The sequence below is a fragment of the Nerophis lumbriciformis genome, linkage group LG14 (assembly GCF_033978685.3).
Source record: "Nerophis lumbriciformis linkage group LG14, RoL_Nlum_v2.1, whole genome shotgun sequence".
Lineage (NCBI taxonomy): Eukaryota > Metazoa > Chordata > Actinopteri > Syngnathiformes > Syngnathidae > Nerophis > Nerophis lumbriciformis.
The window spans coordinates 37,545,693-37,563,060 of NC_084561.2; the positions used below are offsets into that span (position 1 = coordinate 37,545,693).

A 17,368-nucleotide genomic window follows, 5' to 3' on the forward strand; every position below is an offset into this window, starting at 1 on the left:
TGACTGGAGGGCAGGGCAGGTATAAATAGCAGCTGGCTGATTGACACCAAGTGTGGCCAGGTGCCAAACAGCCACAGCTGAGAGGGACAGCACTCAGAGAGACAAACAGGAAACTGAACCAAAATAAGAGTGCTGACAGGAAATAAAACAAACAGAGGAAAAACTAAAACTTAAAGGGGAACATTATCACAATTTCAGAAGGGTTAAAACCATTAAAAATCAGTTCCCAGTGGCTTATTTTATTTTTCGAAGTTTTTTTCCAAATTTTACATATCACGCAATATCCCTAAAAAAAGCTTCAAAGTGCCTGATTTTAACCATCGTTATATACACCCGTCCATTTTCCTGTGACGTCACATAGTGATGCCAACACAAACAAACATGGCGGATAGAACAGCAAAATTTAGCGACATTAGCTCGGATTCAGACTCGGATTTCAGCGGCTTAAGCGATTCAACAGATTACGCATGTATTGAAACGGATGGTTGTAGTGTGGAGGCAGGTAGCGGAAACGAAATTGAAGAAGAAACTGAAGCTATTGAGCCATATCGGTTTGAACCGTATGCAAGCGAAACCGACGAAAACGACACGACAGCCAGCGACACGGGAGAAAGCGAGGACGAATTCGGCGATCGCCTTCTAACCAACGATTGGTATGTGTTTGTTTGGCATTAAAGGAAACTAACAACTATGAACTAGGTTTACAGCATATGAAATACATTTGGCAACAACATGCACTTTGAGAGTGCAGACAGCCCATTTCAGGCGCGCTAAGAACATATATTTTTCCACGATTTCAGCACTCAGGTTAACCATACCTAAATAGACACAAAATACTGCATTACACAAGACTACCCGAATGTACTCGAATGATTGAAAAAAAAAAAAAGTTTTTAAGCTAAATTATTGGTAAACACAGTTTATGTATAATAATTTACGTAAAACCGCGAGTAATGAATACAGTTTTCATCAATTAATATATTCTGTAGACATACCCTCATCCGCTCTCTTTTCCTGAAAGCTGATCTGTCCAGTTTTGGAGTTGATGTCAACAGGCCAGGGAAGCTAGGGTCGATACTCTTCTCTTGATCATCTTTGGTGGCATAAGGGACGGTGTGAGCCAAGACATCCAGGGGGTTTAGCTCGCTCGTCTGTGGGAACAAACTGCCGCCATTGCTTGCCGTGCTACCGAGGTTCCTTTGTCCCTGAATAGCTCACACACTCCGGCAGATTCAATGGGGGTCTGGCGGCAGATTTCTTTGACTTTATCGTTGGAAATGCATCTGCTTTGAGTGTCGCAGGATATCCACACATTCTTGCCATCTCTGTCGTAGCATAGCTTTCGTCGGTAAAGTGTGCGGAACAAACGACTGAACATTTCGTCGGCTTTCCCCACACCCTCGTATTTTGAACAAATTTCGTCCAATTTCTTGCCACTTTGGCATCTTCGGGCCACTGGTGCAACTTGAATCCGTCCTTGTTCGTGTTGTTACACCCTCCGACAACACACCGACGAAAGTGAGAAAATGGCGGATTGCTTTCCGCTCCGAAAGCCCATCCATCCATCCATCTTTTTCCGCTTATCCGAGGTCGGGTCGCGGGGGCAGCAGCCTAAGCAGGGAAGCCCAGACTTCCCTCTTCCCAGCCACTTCGTCCAGCTCCTCCCGGGGGATCCTGAGGCGTTCCCAGGCCAGCCGGGAGACATAGTCTTCCCAACGTGTCCTGGGTCTTCCCCGTGGCCTCCTACCGGTCGGACGTGCCCTAAACACCTCCCTAGGGAGGCGCTCGGGTGGCATCCTGACCAGATGCCCGAACCACCTCATCTGGCTCCTCTCGATGTGGAGGAGCAGCGGCTTTACTTTGAGCTCCCCCCGGATGACAGAGCTTCTCACCCTATCTCTAAGGGAGAGCCCCGCCACCCGGCGGAGGAAACTCATTTCGGCCGCTTGTACCCGTGATCTTGTCCTTTCGGTCATAACCCAAAGCTCATGACCATAGGTGAGGATGGGAATGTAGATCAAACGGGAAATTGAGAGCTTTGCCTTCCGGCTCAGCTCCTTCTTCACCACAACGGATCGATACATCGTCCGCATTACTGAAGACGCCGCACCGATCCGCCTGTCGATCTCACGATCCACTCTTCCCTCACTCGTGAACAAGACTCCGAGGTACTTGAACTCCTCCACTTGGGGCAAGATCTCCTCCCCAACCCGGAGATGGCACTCCACCCTTTTCCGGGCGAGAACTATGGACTCGGACTTGGAGGTGCTGATTCTCATCCCAGTCGCTTCACACTCAGCTGCGAACCGATCCAGTGAGAGCTGAAGATCCTGGCCAGCTCCGAGAGCGAATAATAGAAAGCTGTTTAATTCGCCAAAATTCACCCATTTAGAGTTCGGAAATCGGTTCAAAAAATATATGGTCTTTTTTCTGCAACATCAAGGTATATATTGACGCTTACATAGGTCTGGTGATAATGTTCCCCTTTAACCAAACTGTCAGGGACAAGCCTGACAGTTACCATTTAGTGGTCAATTGTACGGAATATGTACTGTACTGTGCAATCTACTAATAAAAGTTTCAATCAATCAATCAATCAATCAAAGCTACGAACGCTGCCATTGTACTCAAGAAGTAGCATGATAGTCGACACTTTCTCCCCATTCTCCCTGTCCCCCAAGCCAGCCTGGTCGTGTTGGCTCTGCAACCTGGATTCTACCCGCTGACGCCGAGGCTTGCATCAGGAGCATAGCAATAATTAAATGACTATTCTTTTTACTTGTCTTTATCACGCGCATGAATGATGAGCCATGTTTTACCTCGGTGGAATATGTTCCGTATTTCAGTGGAGTGCACATGGGTGCGTCAGCAAATTTCTTCCAAAGACTTGTGATCTCAATTCAAGGAAAACAACAATTGTGCAGCCCGACCGTACATTTTCTTTCCCCAGATTCATTTGTCTTTAAGTTGTCTTTGTCTTTTCAAAAATGACTCAGTATATGCATGAGGAGACATAATGAACTTGTCTGTTTTTTTTTAAGTCTATACTATAGAGCGTTTTCTATCCGGGCTCCAGTACTCTGTAATGCCCTCCCGGTAACAGTTAGAGATGCTACCTCAGTAGAAGAATTTAAGTCCCATCTTAAAACTCATTTGTATACTCTAGCCTTTAAATAGACCCCCTTTTTAGACCAGTTGATCTGCCGTTTCTTTTCTTTTCCGCTCAGCCCCCCTCTCCCTTGTGGAAGGGGGGGGGCACAGGTCCGGTGGCCATGGATGAAGCACTGGCTGTCCAGAGTTGGGACCCGGGGTGGACCGCTCGCCTGTGCATCGGTTGGGAACATCTCTGCGCTGCTGACCCGTCTCCGCTCGGGATGGTCTCCTGCTGGCCCCACTATGGACTGGACTCTCACTATTATGTTAGATCCACTATGGACTGGACTCTCACTATTATGCTAGATCCACTATGGACTGGACTCTCACGATATTATGTTAGATCCACTATGGACTGGACTCTCACTATTATGTTAGATCCACTTTGGACTGGACTCTCACTATTATGTTAGATCCACTATGGACTGGACTCTCACTATTATGTTAGATCCACTATGGACTGGACTCTCACGCTATTATGTTAGATCCACTATGGACTGGACTCTCACGCTATTATGTTAGATCCACTATGGACTGGACTCTCACTATTATGTTAGATCTACTATGGACTGGACTCTCACTATTATGTTAGATCCACTATGGACTGGACTCTCACGCTATTATGGTAGATCCACTATGGACTGGACTCTCACTATTATGTTAGATCCACTATGGACTGGACTGGACTCTCACGCTATTAAGTTAGATCCACTATGGACTGGACTCTCACTATTATGTTAGATCCACTATGGACTGGACTCTCAATATTATGTTAGATCCACTATGGACTGGACTCTCAATATTATGTTAGATCCACTATGGACTGGACTCTCACGCTATTATGTTAGATCCACTATGGACTGGACTCTCACGCTATTATGTTAGATCCACTATGGACTGGACTCTCCCGCTATTATGTTAGATCCACTATGGACTGGACTCTCACTATTATGTTAGATCCACTATGGCCTGGACTCTCACTATTATGTTAGATCCACTATGGACTGGACTCTCACTATTATGTTAGATCCACTATGGACTGGAATCTCACTATTATGTTAGATCCACTATGGACTGGACTTTCACGCTATTATGTTAGATCCACTATGGACTGGACTCTCACACTACTATGTTAGATCCACTATGGACTGGACTCTCACGCTATTATGTTAGATCCACTATGGACTGGACTCTCACTATTATGTTAGATCCACTATGGACTGGACTCTCACGCTATTATGGTAGATCCACTATGGACTGGACTCTCACTATTATGTTAGATCCACTATGGACTGGACTGGACTCTCACGCTATTATGTTAGATCCACTATGGACTGGACTCTCACTATTATGTTAGATCCACTATGGACTGGACTCTCACTATTATGTTAGATCCACTATGGACTGGACTCTCACTATTATGTTAGATCCACTATGGACTGGGCTCTCACACTATTATGTTAGATCCACTATGGACTGGACTCTCACTATTATGTTAGATCCACTATGGACTGGACTCTCACGCTATTATGGTAGATCCACTATGGACTGGACTCTCACTATTATGTTAGATCCACTATGGACTGGACTGGACTCTCACGCTATTATGTTAGATCCACTATGGACTGGACTCTCACTATTATGTTAGATCCACTATGGACTGGACTCTCACTATTATGTTAGATCCACTATGGACTGGACTCTCACTATTATGTTAGATCCACTATGGACCGGACTCTCACGCTATTATGTTAGATCCACTATGGACTGGACTCTCACTAGTATGTTAGATCCACTATGGACTGGACTCTCACGCTATTATGTTAGATCCACTATGGACTGGACTCTCACTATTATGTTAGATCCACTATGGACTGGACTCTCACGCTATTATGTTAGATCCACTATGGACTGGACTCTCACTATTATGCTGGATCCACTATAGACTGGACTCTCACTATTATGTTAGATCCACTATGGACTGGACTCTCAATATTATGTTAGATCCACTATGGACTGGACTCTCAATATTATGCTAGATCCACTATGGACTGGACTCTCACGCTATTATGTTAGATCCACTATGGACTGGACTCTCACGCTATTATGTTAGATCCACTATGGACTGGACTCTCCCGCTATTATGTTAGATCCACTATGGACTGGACTCTCACTATTATGTTAGACCCACTATGGACTGGACTCTCACTATTATGTTAGATCCACTATGGACTGGACTCTCACTATTATGTTAGATCCACTATGGACTGGACTCTCACGCTATTATGTTAGATCCACTATGGACTGGACTCTCACTATTATGTTAGATCCACTATGGACTGGACTCTCACACTATTATGGTAGATCCACTATGGACTGGACTCTCACTATTATGTTAGATCCACTATGGACTGGACTGGACTCTCACGCTATTATGTTAGATCCACTATGGACTGGACTCTCACTATTATGTTAGATCCACTATGGACTGGACTCTCACTATTATGTTAGATCCACTATGGACTGGACTCTCACTATTATGTTAGATCCACTATGGACTGGACTCTCACTATTATGTTAGATCCACTATGGACTGGACTCTCACGCTATTATGTTAGATCCACTATGGACTGGACTCTCACTATTATGTTAGATCCACTATGGACTGGACTCTCACGCTATTATGTTAGATCCACTATGGACTGGACTCTCACTATTATGTTAGATCCACTATGGACTGGACTCTCACGCTATTATGTTAGATCCACTATGGACTGGACTCTCACTATTATGCTAGATCCACTATGGACTGGACTCTCACTATTATGTTAGATCCACTATGGACTGGACTCTCACTATTATGTTAGATCCACTATGGACTGGACTCTCACGCTATTATGTTAGATCCACTATGGACTGGACTCTCACTATTATGTTAGATCCACTATGGACTGGACTCTCACTATTATGTTAGATCCACTATGGACTGGACTCTCACGCTATTATGTTAGATCCACTATGGACTGGACTCTCACGCTATTATGTTAGATCCACTATGGACTGGACTCTTATTATGTTAGATCCACTATGGACTGGACTCTCACTATTATGTTAGATCCACTATGGACTGGACTCTCACTATTATGCTAGATTCACTATGGACTGGACTTTCACTATTATGTTAGATCCATTATGGACTGGACTCTCACTATTATGTTAGATCCACTATGGACTGGATTCTCACTATTATGTTAGATCCACTATGGACTGGACTCTCACGCTATTATGTTAGATCCACTATGGACTGGACTCTCACGCTATTATGTTAGATCCACTATGGACTGGACTCTCACTATTATGTTAGATCCACTATGGACTTGACTCTCACTATTATGTTAGATCCACTATGGACTGGACTCTCACTATTATGTTAGATCCACTATGGACTGGACTCTCACTATTATGTTAGATCCACTATGGACTGGACTCTCACTATTATGTTAGATCCACTATGGACTGGACTCTCACGCTATTATGTTAGATCCACTATGGACTGGACTCTCACTATTATGTTAGATCCACTATGGACTGGACTCTCATTATGTTAGATCCACTATGGACTGGACTCTCACTATTATGTTAGATCCACTATGGACTGGACTCTCACTATTATGTTAGATCCACTATGGACTGGACTCTCACGCTATTATGTTAGATCCACTATGGACTGGACTCTCACTATTATGTTAGATCCACTATGGACTGGACTCTCACTATTATGTTAGATCCACTATGGACTGGACTCTCACTATTATGTTAGATCCACTATGGACTGGACTCTCAATATTATGTTAGATCCACTATGGACTGGACTCTCACGCTATTATGTTAGATCCACTATGGACTGGACTCTCACTATTATGTTAGATCCACTATGGACTGGACTCTCACGCTATTATGTTAGATCCACTATGGACTGGACTCTCACGCTATTATGTTAGATCCACTACTGACTGGACTCTCACTATTATGTTAGATCCACTATGGACTGGACTCTCACTATTATGTTAGATCCACTATGGACTGGACTCTCACTATTATGTTAGATCCACTATGGACTGGACTCTCACTATTATGTTAGATCCACTATGGACTGGACTCTCACGCTATTATGTTAGATCTACTATGGACTGGACTTTCACTATTATGTTAGATCCACTATGGACTGGACTCTCACTATTATGTTAGATCCACTATGGACTGGACTCTCACACTATTATGTTAGATCCACTATGGACTGGACTCTCACTATTATGTTAGATCCACTATGGACTGGACTCTCACTATTATGTTAGGTCCACTATGGACTGGACTCTCACTATTATGTTAGATCCACTATGGACTGGACTCTCACTATTATGTTAGATCCACTATGGACTGGACTCTCACGCTATTATGTTAGATCCACTACGGACTGGACTTTCACAATATTATGCAAGACCCGCTCGACGTCCATTGCATCCGGTCTCCCCTAGAGGGGGGTGGTCACAAACATCTGCGGTCCTCTCCAAGGCTTCTCATAGTCATTCACATTGACATCCCACTGGGTTGTGAGTTTTTCCTTGCCCTTAAGTGGGATCTGAACCGAGGATGTCGTTGTGGACTGTGCAGCCCTTTGAGACACTTGTGATTTAGGGCTATATAAATAAACATTGATTGATTGATTGATTGATTGATTGATTGATTGATTGAAGTCTTATCACTTCCAAGCTATGTTACAGATTCCCTATGAGAAAATTATGAATTGAAGAAAACCTAAATAAATAAACGTACCAGGATATTATATATAGACTTTTCTGTCAGTGAAACCTTTGGAGCAGCTACCGGTACTGTATTTTCCCAAGTCAGTTCTGGAGTCGTAATTTATGTAAATTAAATCTTTAATTTTGTTCTTGCAGAAGTAGGGAGCAAACAACGGAGAATGATAGCTTTTTGATGAGCTTATCAATGCAGATACATGCTTCAAGTAAGAACTAAATTAATTTTTGCTGTGTAAAATGTGATAGACTCTCTCTTACACACTGCTTTAGCCTCAAGCTTCCACTACTGTTTACACTTTCACTGTACTAACCAACATGATTACATTCTTTCCGCTAATACAATCCGTCACAGCAACACTAGTATCACTGAAATGTGAACATAAAAGAAAGTTAACCAGTGACGTGCGGTCACTAGAGGCAGGTGAGGCAAGGCCTCACCTGCCATCATGGAAAGAAAGAAAATGTAAAAAGAAAAAAAATATATTAAATTGTTATATGTATTCAGTGATTATACTATAAAGTTATTTTCCATTTAACTTCACCAGTTTTAGATTATTTTTATTCAAAATCGCTGAATTTTCACATTTGCCGTTCAAATACTGAGAAGAGACGGTGCGGTGATCAGCAGCCAGTTGAGGCACGTCATTCAGTGCCTCAACATGGATTGCGGACTCGGCTAACTCCTTGCCTGCTGTGCAGTGAGACCGTATTGCTATATGAATTATATTATACATTTCCATAGTTTAGTTAGCTGAGGTATATAATGTACAGTGTATTTTGTCAACAACTGTATGTGTGTGACGTATTTCATGTGCTGAGCGATCATAAAACTGCTGCGATGACGCACTGTGTGAGGCACGCGTAATCCCGCCTCCTGGTGCCGGTTAATGCACCCCCCGACAGGAGCGCCACACCAACCAAAGCCCACACCCAAACCCTCCACGTGCAAGACCGAATCCACCCAAAAAAGTCACTTAACAAGAAGCCAAAAAGTGCAAAAACAATATTGCTCGCGCCGGAGGAGCCGTGAACGACTGCAGGGACACAACATTAGGTACACCTGCAGACTGCAGCACGGATTTCATATTTCATTCATTCACAACTCCTCCAACACGGACACCACTGTTCCCGCTCTTATAAGTAAAGGTAAGACCATAATAACGTTTTTTTTAATTAAATGTGATTTTTTGTGTGCTACAGTTTGTATGTGTAAAGTTAAAGTTAAGTTAAAGTACCAATGATTGTCACACACACACACTAGGTGTGGTAAAATTTGTCCTCTGCATTTGACCCATCCTCTTGCTCACCCCCTGGGATGTGAGGGGAGCAGTGGGCAGCAGCGGCGCCGCGCCCGGGAATAATTGTTGGTGATTTAACCCCCGATTCCAAGTCTTGATGCTGAGTGCCAAGCAGGGAAGAATGCTGGTATGAGCTTTTAAACATAACCCGTTAACTGCTGCCAATCAAATGGTGAATAAGATACTCTTTAGGGTTCATATGTTTGTAAATCTGACTGTGATGAAGTCAGTGCCTCACCAGTCATGAACCTCACCGCACGTCACTGAAGTTAACTACTTTTCTTATGACTCCCTTTGTTGAAAAGGTAAACTGTGGCAACAGCCTTTCAAAATTCCTGTTTTCATCGTTCATTAGTGAATTCTCATTCAGTGAATAGAAAAGCTGCAACGATATTGTTGCGGTATTACGGTAGGTCCACGGTAAAAAAATAATAATAAAAGAAGACTTGGTAAAAGTGCCACAGTGTGCACAATGAAGTGGCATAAATGTTAAGGATAAATACTGTAATTGAACATACAGTATAATACTCATATGTGGTAATCGTATTTATTATTGCAAACACATATTTTTAGGTGTAAAGAATGGTGCGGAAACAACCAGTGTTTCATGTAACACGCAATTACCGTATTTTTTGGACTATAAGTCGCAGTTTTTTTCATAGTTTGGCCGGGGGGTGCGACTTATACTCAGGAGCGACTTCTGTGTGAAATTATTAACACATTACCGTAAAATATCCATCCATCCATCCATTTTCTACCGCTTATTCCCTTCGGGGTCGCAGGAGCCTATCTCAGCTACAATCGGGCGGAAGGCGGGGTACACCCTGGACAAGTCGCTACCTCATCGCAGGGCCAACACAGATAGACAGACAACATTCACACTCACATTCACACACTATTATTATTTAGCTCATTCACGTAAGAGACTAGAAGTATAAGATTTCATGGGATTTAGCGATTAGGAGTGACAGATTGTTTGGTAAACGTATAGCATGTTCTATATGTTATAGTTATTTGAATGACTCTTACCATAATGTGTTACGTTAACATACCAGGAACGTTCTCAGTTATTATGCCTCATATAACGTACACTTATTCATTCTGTTGTTCACTATTCTTTATTTATTTTAAATTGCCTTTCAAATGTCTATTCTTGGTGTTGGGTTTCATCAAATAAATTTCCCCAAAAAATGCGACTTATACTCCAGTGCGACTTATATATGTTTTTTTCCTTCTTTATTATGCATTTTCGGCCGGTGCGACTTATACTCCGGTGCGATTTATACTCCGAAAAATACGGTAATAATAATGTAAAAAATTTAGTTAAACGTCTTTAAATTGACATTGTAAATATCCAGTGCAACAACTGGAAAACCACATTGCTCAGTTAACTGTTCTTTAATGTTTTATTTCCTGAGAAGCAGTGTCCTCTGCAGTGGACATGTTTGTATTAGTTTGGAGAATGTTGATTCTGAGAAGGTGTAATAATGTAATTATTACAGATGTCCGATAATGGCTTTTTTGCCGATATCCGATATTGTCCAACTCTTAATTACCGATTCTGATATCAACCGATACCGATATATACATCTGTGTACCAAAAAGTCATCAATTTTACTTTTGGGGCGGTATAGCTCGGTTGGTAAAGCGGCCGTGCCAGCAACTTGAGGGTTGCAGGTTCGATCCCCGCTTCCGCCATCCTAGTCACTGCTGTTGTGTCCTTGGGCAAGACACTTTACCCACCTGCTCCCAGTGCCACCCACACTGGTTTAAATGTAACTTAGATATTGGGTTTCACTATGTAAAGCGCTTTGAGTCACTAGAGAAAAGTGCTATATAAATATAATTCACTTCACTACTTTTTGAAATCGATACCGATAATTTCCGATATTACATTTTAAAGCATTTATCGGACTCCCGATATTATCGAACATCTCTGGTATTTATCTCACAAATTGATAATTGGCCTTACTGGCATTTTGGTTTCACGTCATGGATATTTTCTCGGTGACGGTTCATCAAGCAACGTCTCATATCACCGTATTTTTCGTATTCTGCGGCGCATTTAAAATCCTTTCATTTTCATAAAACTCCACAGTGCGCCTTACAACCCGGTGCGCCTAATGTAAGGAATAATTTCGGTTGTGCTTACCGACCTCGAAGCTATTTTATTTGGTACACGGTAAAATGATAGGTGTGACCAGTAGATGGCAGTCACACATTAGAGATACGTGTAGACTGCAATATGTCTCAAGTCAACAACACCAAAATGTTATATGTTCCATTGAAAATATAGAACATTACACACGGCGCTCAAAAATCTATCAAAATGTTTTAGTACGAGTTTGGTAAGCTATGAAGCCGCATCGCTTGATGGATTGTACTGTGCTTCAACATACGAGTATTATTATGGTGTGTGTATAATGTAAGACATATTATCTGGCGTTTTGTTTCGCAATATTATGCAAAAGCAACTTTTCTTACCTTCTGGTACGTGTCGACCTGTATTTGAGATCTGCATAAGTCCTGAAAATGTGTAGTCTGTGCCGTACTGGTAAATGTCGGTCCTGCTAGACACCGGCATTTATTTAATAATACCACCTTAACATTTGACAACCAAACAATTACGCAAGGCGACTCGGTAAAGAATCTGGGTATAATCTTCGACCCAACTCTCTCGTTTGAGTCACACATTAAGAGTGTTACTAAAACGGCCTTCTTTCATCTCCGTAATATCGCTAAAATTATTTCTATTTTATCCACTAGCGACGCTGAGATCATTATTCATGCGTTCGTTACGTCTCGTCTCGATTACTGTAGCGTATTATTTTCAGGTCTCCCTATGTCTAGCATTAAAAGATTACAGTTGGTACAAAATGCGGCTGCTAGACTTTTGACGAGAACAAGAAAGTTTGATCATATTACGCCTATACTGGCTCACCTGCACTGGCTTCCTGTGCACTTAAGATGTGACTTTAAGGTTTTACCACTTACGTATAAAATACTACACGGTCTAGCTGCGTCCTATCTTGTCGATTGTATTGTACCATATGTCCCGGCAAGAAATCTGCGTTCAAAGAACTCCGGCTTATTAGTGATTCCCAGAGCCCAAAAAAAGTCTGCGGGCTATAGAGCGTTTTCTATTTGGGCTCCAGTACTATGGAATGCCCTCCCGGTAACAGTTAGAGATGCTATCTCAGTAGAAGCATTTAAGTCCCATCTTAAAACTCATTTGTATACTCTAGCCTTTAAATAGACCCCCTTTTTAGACCAGTTGATTTGCCGTTTCTTTTCTTTTCTTTTCCGCTCTGCCCCCCTCCCCCTTGTGGAATGGGGGGCACAGGTCCGGTGGCCATGGATGAAGGGCTGGCTGTCCAGAGTTGGGACCCGGGGTGGACCGCTTGCCTGTGTATCAGTTGGGAACATCTCTGCGCTGCTGACCTGTCTCCGCTCGGGATAGTTTCCTGCTGGCCCCACTATGGACTGGACTCTTACTATTTTGTTGGATCCACTATGGACTGGACTCTCACAATATTATGTCAGACCCACCTGACATCCATTGCATTCAGTCTCCCGTAGAGGGGGGGGGGTTACCCACATATGCGGTCCTCTCCAAGGTTTCTCATAGTCATTCACATCGACGTCCCACTGGGGTGAGTTTTTCCTTGCTGTCGTTGTGACTTGTGCAGCCCTTTGAGACACTTGTGATTTAGGGCTATATAAATAAACATTGATTGATTGATTGATACTGTACCGTAGTCGATAATCTTCTTCTATTTCTCTATTTTCTTGTTGTGTGACATTCATCCTCAGCTGTTGCCATTTCTAATATAAAGTAGTGTAAAGTTCTTGCTTAAATCCGTCAGTAAACTTGCCATGAAAGCGTTAAAACATACCGGTGTAGTGAGTTTACATTATTCACCCAAGGAACTTTAATTATTAGAGAGTTTCACGGAACACATTTCCTGTGTTGTTATTTCCGGATGAGGAGATGCTGCTCTGTTATTGGTTTAAGTAAAGTCTGAATGTCATTAAAACAGTTAGCTCCATCTTTTGACACTTCCTCCACTCCTGTTCTTGCACGCTACACCGCTAGAACAAAGATGACCGAGAAAAGACGCTGCCGAAGGTGAGCCACGTAAATAAGACCGCCCACAAAACGGCGCATCCTGTAGCGACTGTCAGAAAGCGGCTTGAAGATGATCTGTAAAACATCATCTATGCAACATTTTGACCAAAGAACCACCATTACATGTTATGTAGACCACAAGGGAGTGTTTTACATTTAGAAAAAATAATAATAATATGACTCCTTTAATGCGCCTTATAATCCGTGCGTCTTTTGTATGAAAATAGACCTGATTAGACCCTCTCATCGGCAGTGCGCCCAAAAAATATTGTACTTGTTTTCTCCGACTGGCACATGTGTAGTGTCGGCAAACCTTTTTGTGTATGCCCGCGCTCCTGCATGAGGGGTTACGTCGCTGTCCATACTTCTAATTTAAGTTTGGCAGGAGGTTCTGCTCTGCTTGCCTGCACTGCACAAGGGCTCATGGGATATGTAGTTTACTTCTCACCCCAGCTCAAAGACAAAACAAACACACTGCAGGAGTACTCCGAGTTCTCTATTGATATCGTCACATGCCACGGCAATATTGTGAGCATTTTTAAAAACACAAATGACGCGATATTTACAATATGGTTACATCCCTAAATTCAATAGAACAGAACAAAACATTTGTCTTTATGTTATGATTCTTATCAATTTCTCTGGTTGAGCTCAAGCTCGGGGTAGGCGATATGGCTTTTTATTAATACCCCGATATTTTTAGGCCATGTCACGATACACGATATATATCTCGATAGTATGCCTTAGCCTTGAATGTACACTTGATGCATATAATCACAGCAGTATGATGATTCTATGTGTCTACATTAAAACATTATTCTTCATACTGCATTAATATATGCTCATTTTAAACTTTCACGCAGAGAGGGAAATCACAACTAAATCCATCCATCCATCCATCCATCCATCTTCTTCCGCTTATCCGAGGTCGGGTCGCGGGGGCAGCAGCCTAAGCAGGGAAGCCCAGACTTCCCTCTCCCCAGCCACTTCGTCCAGCTCCTCCCGGGGGATCCCGAGGCGTTCCCAGGCCAGCCGGGAGACATAGTCTTCCCAATGTGTCCTGGGTCTTCCCTGTGGCCTCCTACCGGTCTGACGTGCCCTAAACACCTCCCGAGGGAGGCGATCGGGTGGCATCCTGACCAGATGCCCGAACCACCTCATCTGGCTCCTCTCCATGTGCAGGAGCAGCGGCTTTACTTTGAGCTCCCCCCGGATGACAGAGCTTCTCACCCTATCTCTAAGGGAGAGCCCCGCCACCCGGCGGAGGAAACTCATTTCGGCCGCTTGTACCCGTGATCTTGTCCTTTCGGTCATAACCCAAAGCTCATGACCATAGGTGAGGATGGGAACGTAGATCAACCGGTAAATTGAGAGCTTTGCCTTCCGGCTCAGCTCCTTCTTCACCACAACGGATCGATACAGTGTCCGCATTACTTAAGATGCCGCACCGATCCGCTTGTCGATCTCACGACAACTAAGTCAATTTACCAAAACTGTATTTACTAGGGGTGTAACGGTACACAACAATTTCGGTTAGGTACATACCTCAGTTTTGAGGTCACGGTTCGGTTCATTTTCGGTACAGTAAGAAAACAACAAAATATACATTTTTTGGTTATTCATTTACCAAATTTGTAAACAATGGTTTTACCCGTTTAACATTGGGAACACTATAATAATTCTGCCCACATTAATCAACATTAAACAGCCTCAAGTTGTTGCTCAGATTAAATCAAATGACAAAACTTTTCTTCTACATATAAAAAGTGCAACATTAAAGGGGAACATTATCACAATTTCAGATATGTTAAAACCATTAAAAATCAGTTCCCAGTGGCTTATTATAGTTTTTCAAAATTTTACCCAGCACGCAATATCCCTAAAAAAAGCTTCAAAGTGCCTGATTTTAACCGCCCGTCCATTTTCCTGTGACGTCACATAGTGAAGCCAACACAAACAAACATGGCGGAAAGAACAGCAAGCTATAACGACATTAGCTCGGATTCAGACTCGGATTTCAGCGGCTTAAGCGATTCAACAGATTACGAATGTATTGAAACGGATGGTTGTAGTGTGGAAGCAGGTAGTCTCTAAGGGAGAGCCCCGCCACCCGGCGGAGGAAACTCTTGTACCCGTGATCTTGTCCTTTCGGTCATAACCCAAAGCTCATGACCATAGGTGAGGATGGGAACGTAGATCGGCCGGTAAATTGAGAGCTTTGCCTTCCGGCTCAGCTCTTTCTTCACCACAACGGATCAATACAGTGTTCGCATTACTGAAGACACAGCACCGATCCACCTGTCGATTTCACGATCCACTCTTCCCTCACTCGTGAACAAGACTCCGAGGTACTTGAACTCTTCCACTTGGGGCAGGGTCTCCTCCGCAACCCAGAGATGGCACTCCACCCTTTTCCGGGCGAGAACCATGAACTCGGACTTGGAGGTGCTGATTCTCATCCCAGTCGCTTCACACTCAGCTGCGAACCGATCCAGTGAGAGCTGAAGATCCTGGCCAGATGAAGCCATCAGCACCACATCATCTGCAAAAAGCAGAGACCTAATCCTGCAGCCACCAAACCGGATCCCCTCAACGCCTTGACTGCGCCTAGATATTCTGTCCATAAAAGTTATGAACAGAATCGATGACAAAGGGCAGCCTTGGCGGAGTCCAACCCTCACTGGAAACGTGTCCGACTTACTGCCGGCAATGCGGACCAAGCTCTGACACTGATCGTACAGGGAGCGGACCGCCACAATCAGACAGTCCGATACCCCATACTCTCTGAGCACTCATCAATTCATGGTATAAATATATACTATCAGCATAATACAGTCATCACACAAGTTAATCATCAGAGTATATACATTTAATTATTTACATTATTTACAATCCGGTGGGTGGGATGTGGAGGGGGTTAGGTTTGGTTGATATCAGCACTTCAGTCATCAACAATTATATCATCTGAGAAATGGACATTGAAACAGTGTAGGTCTGACTTCGTAGGATATGTACAGCGAGCAGTGAACATAGCGAGCTCAGAAGGCATATACTCGAATACTCACGAAATAGTCATTTTCTACATGGCACAGAGACAAACCCACGATATATCGAGTATAGTCGATATATCGCCTAGCTCAAGCACAAGCCTTGTCTATCTGTTCAGTAGCACTTTGTCAAAACATGACACCTTGTGCAATTTAATTACCTCTAATGCGCGAAGATGTACGATCACTATCATACGAATGTCATTATAGTGACACAACATTGCAACAATAGATAAAGGCATCGGCATGCAACCTGACTAACACCTTTATGTTACGGGTGAAACGTACATGCTGTGGCATGTTAATTTCAGAGCAGAACACAGCAGCACATAAAAGGGCCTCTATAATCCTATAACCTAGCAGGCAACTGTCCAAATAACTGATTTAGGAGATTGTGGATGGTGAACAGGAGATTTGCTCTGTATTGTTCACTTGCCCTTTTTCTTCCCTGCAAACACCTTTGACTTTGTTTCTTTGGTGTATCCCCTCGTCAAACCACCCACTTGCTTCCTCCTCTGCATTCTGGAATATCTCTAAATCCCCTTTTTTGACTCGCATCCTGCATGTTTTTGCACACTTGCTATGGCAGTCCTGTCTGCAAACATTCATCAATCCCAGACAGGTCCATGCCAGCTTCATAATCACATTATCGTCCAACAAAGCCATCCGCTGAGCCTTTGTTGTCAGATGCCTGAATGATACCAGATACACAACATTCCCAGTTTACAGGCACACAATGTGTCATAATTTAGATTACATGCAGCATGCTTTTCATCAAATGATATTTGAAATGTTCCCGCTTGAGAAATGCTCACATAGTCCAACAACAACAGATCTAAAAAAAAAATGGTGCTACAATAGGAAGATGTTTTTTTAAGCAAGCACCAAGCTCCGAAGGATTGACTCAAATATAATTTTTCG

At 43.0% G+C, this 17,368-nt stretch overlaps 1 protein-coding gene across 1 annotated transcript in view; it reads right to left on the reverse strand.

Moving 5' to 3' along the window:
• Positions 1-17,368, reverse strand: part of LOC133616379 (BMP/retinoic acid-inducible neural-specific protein 3-like) — a 224,293-nt gene that overhangs the window by 156,799 nt on the left and 50,126 nt on the right. The gene's annotated exons all lie outside the window — the stretch shown is intronic.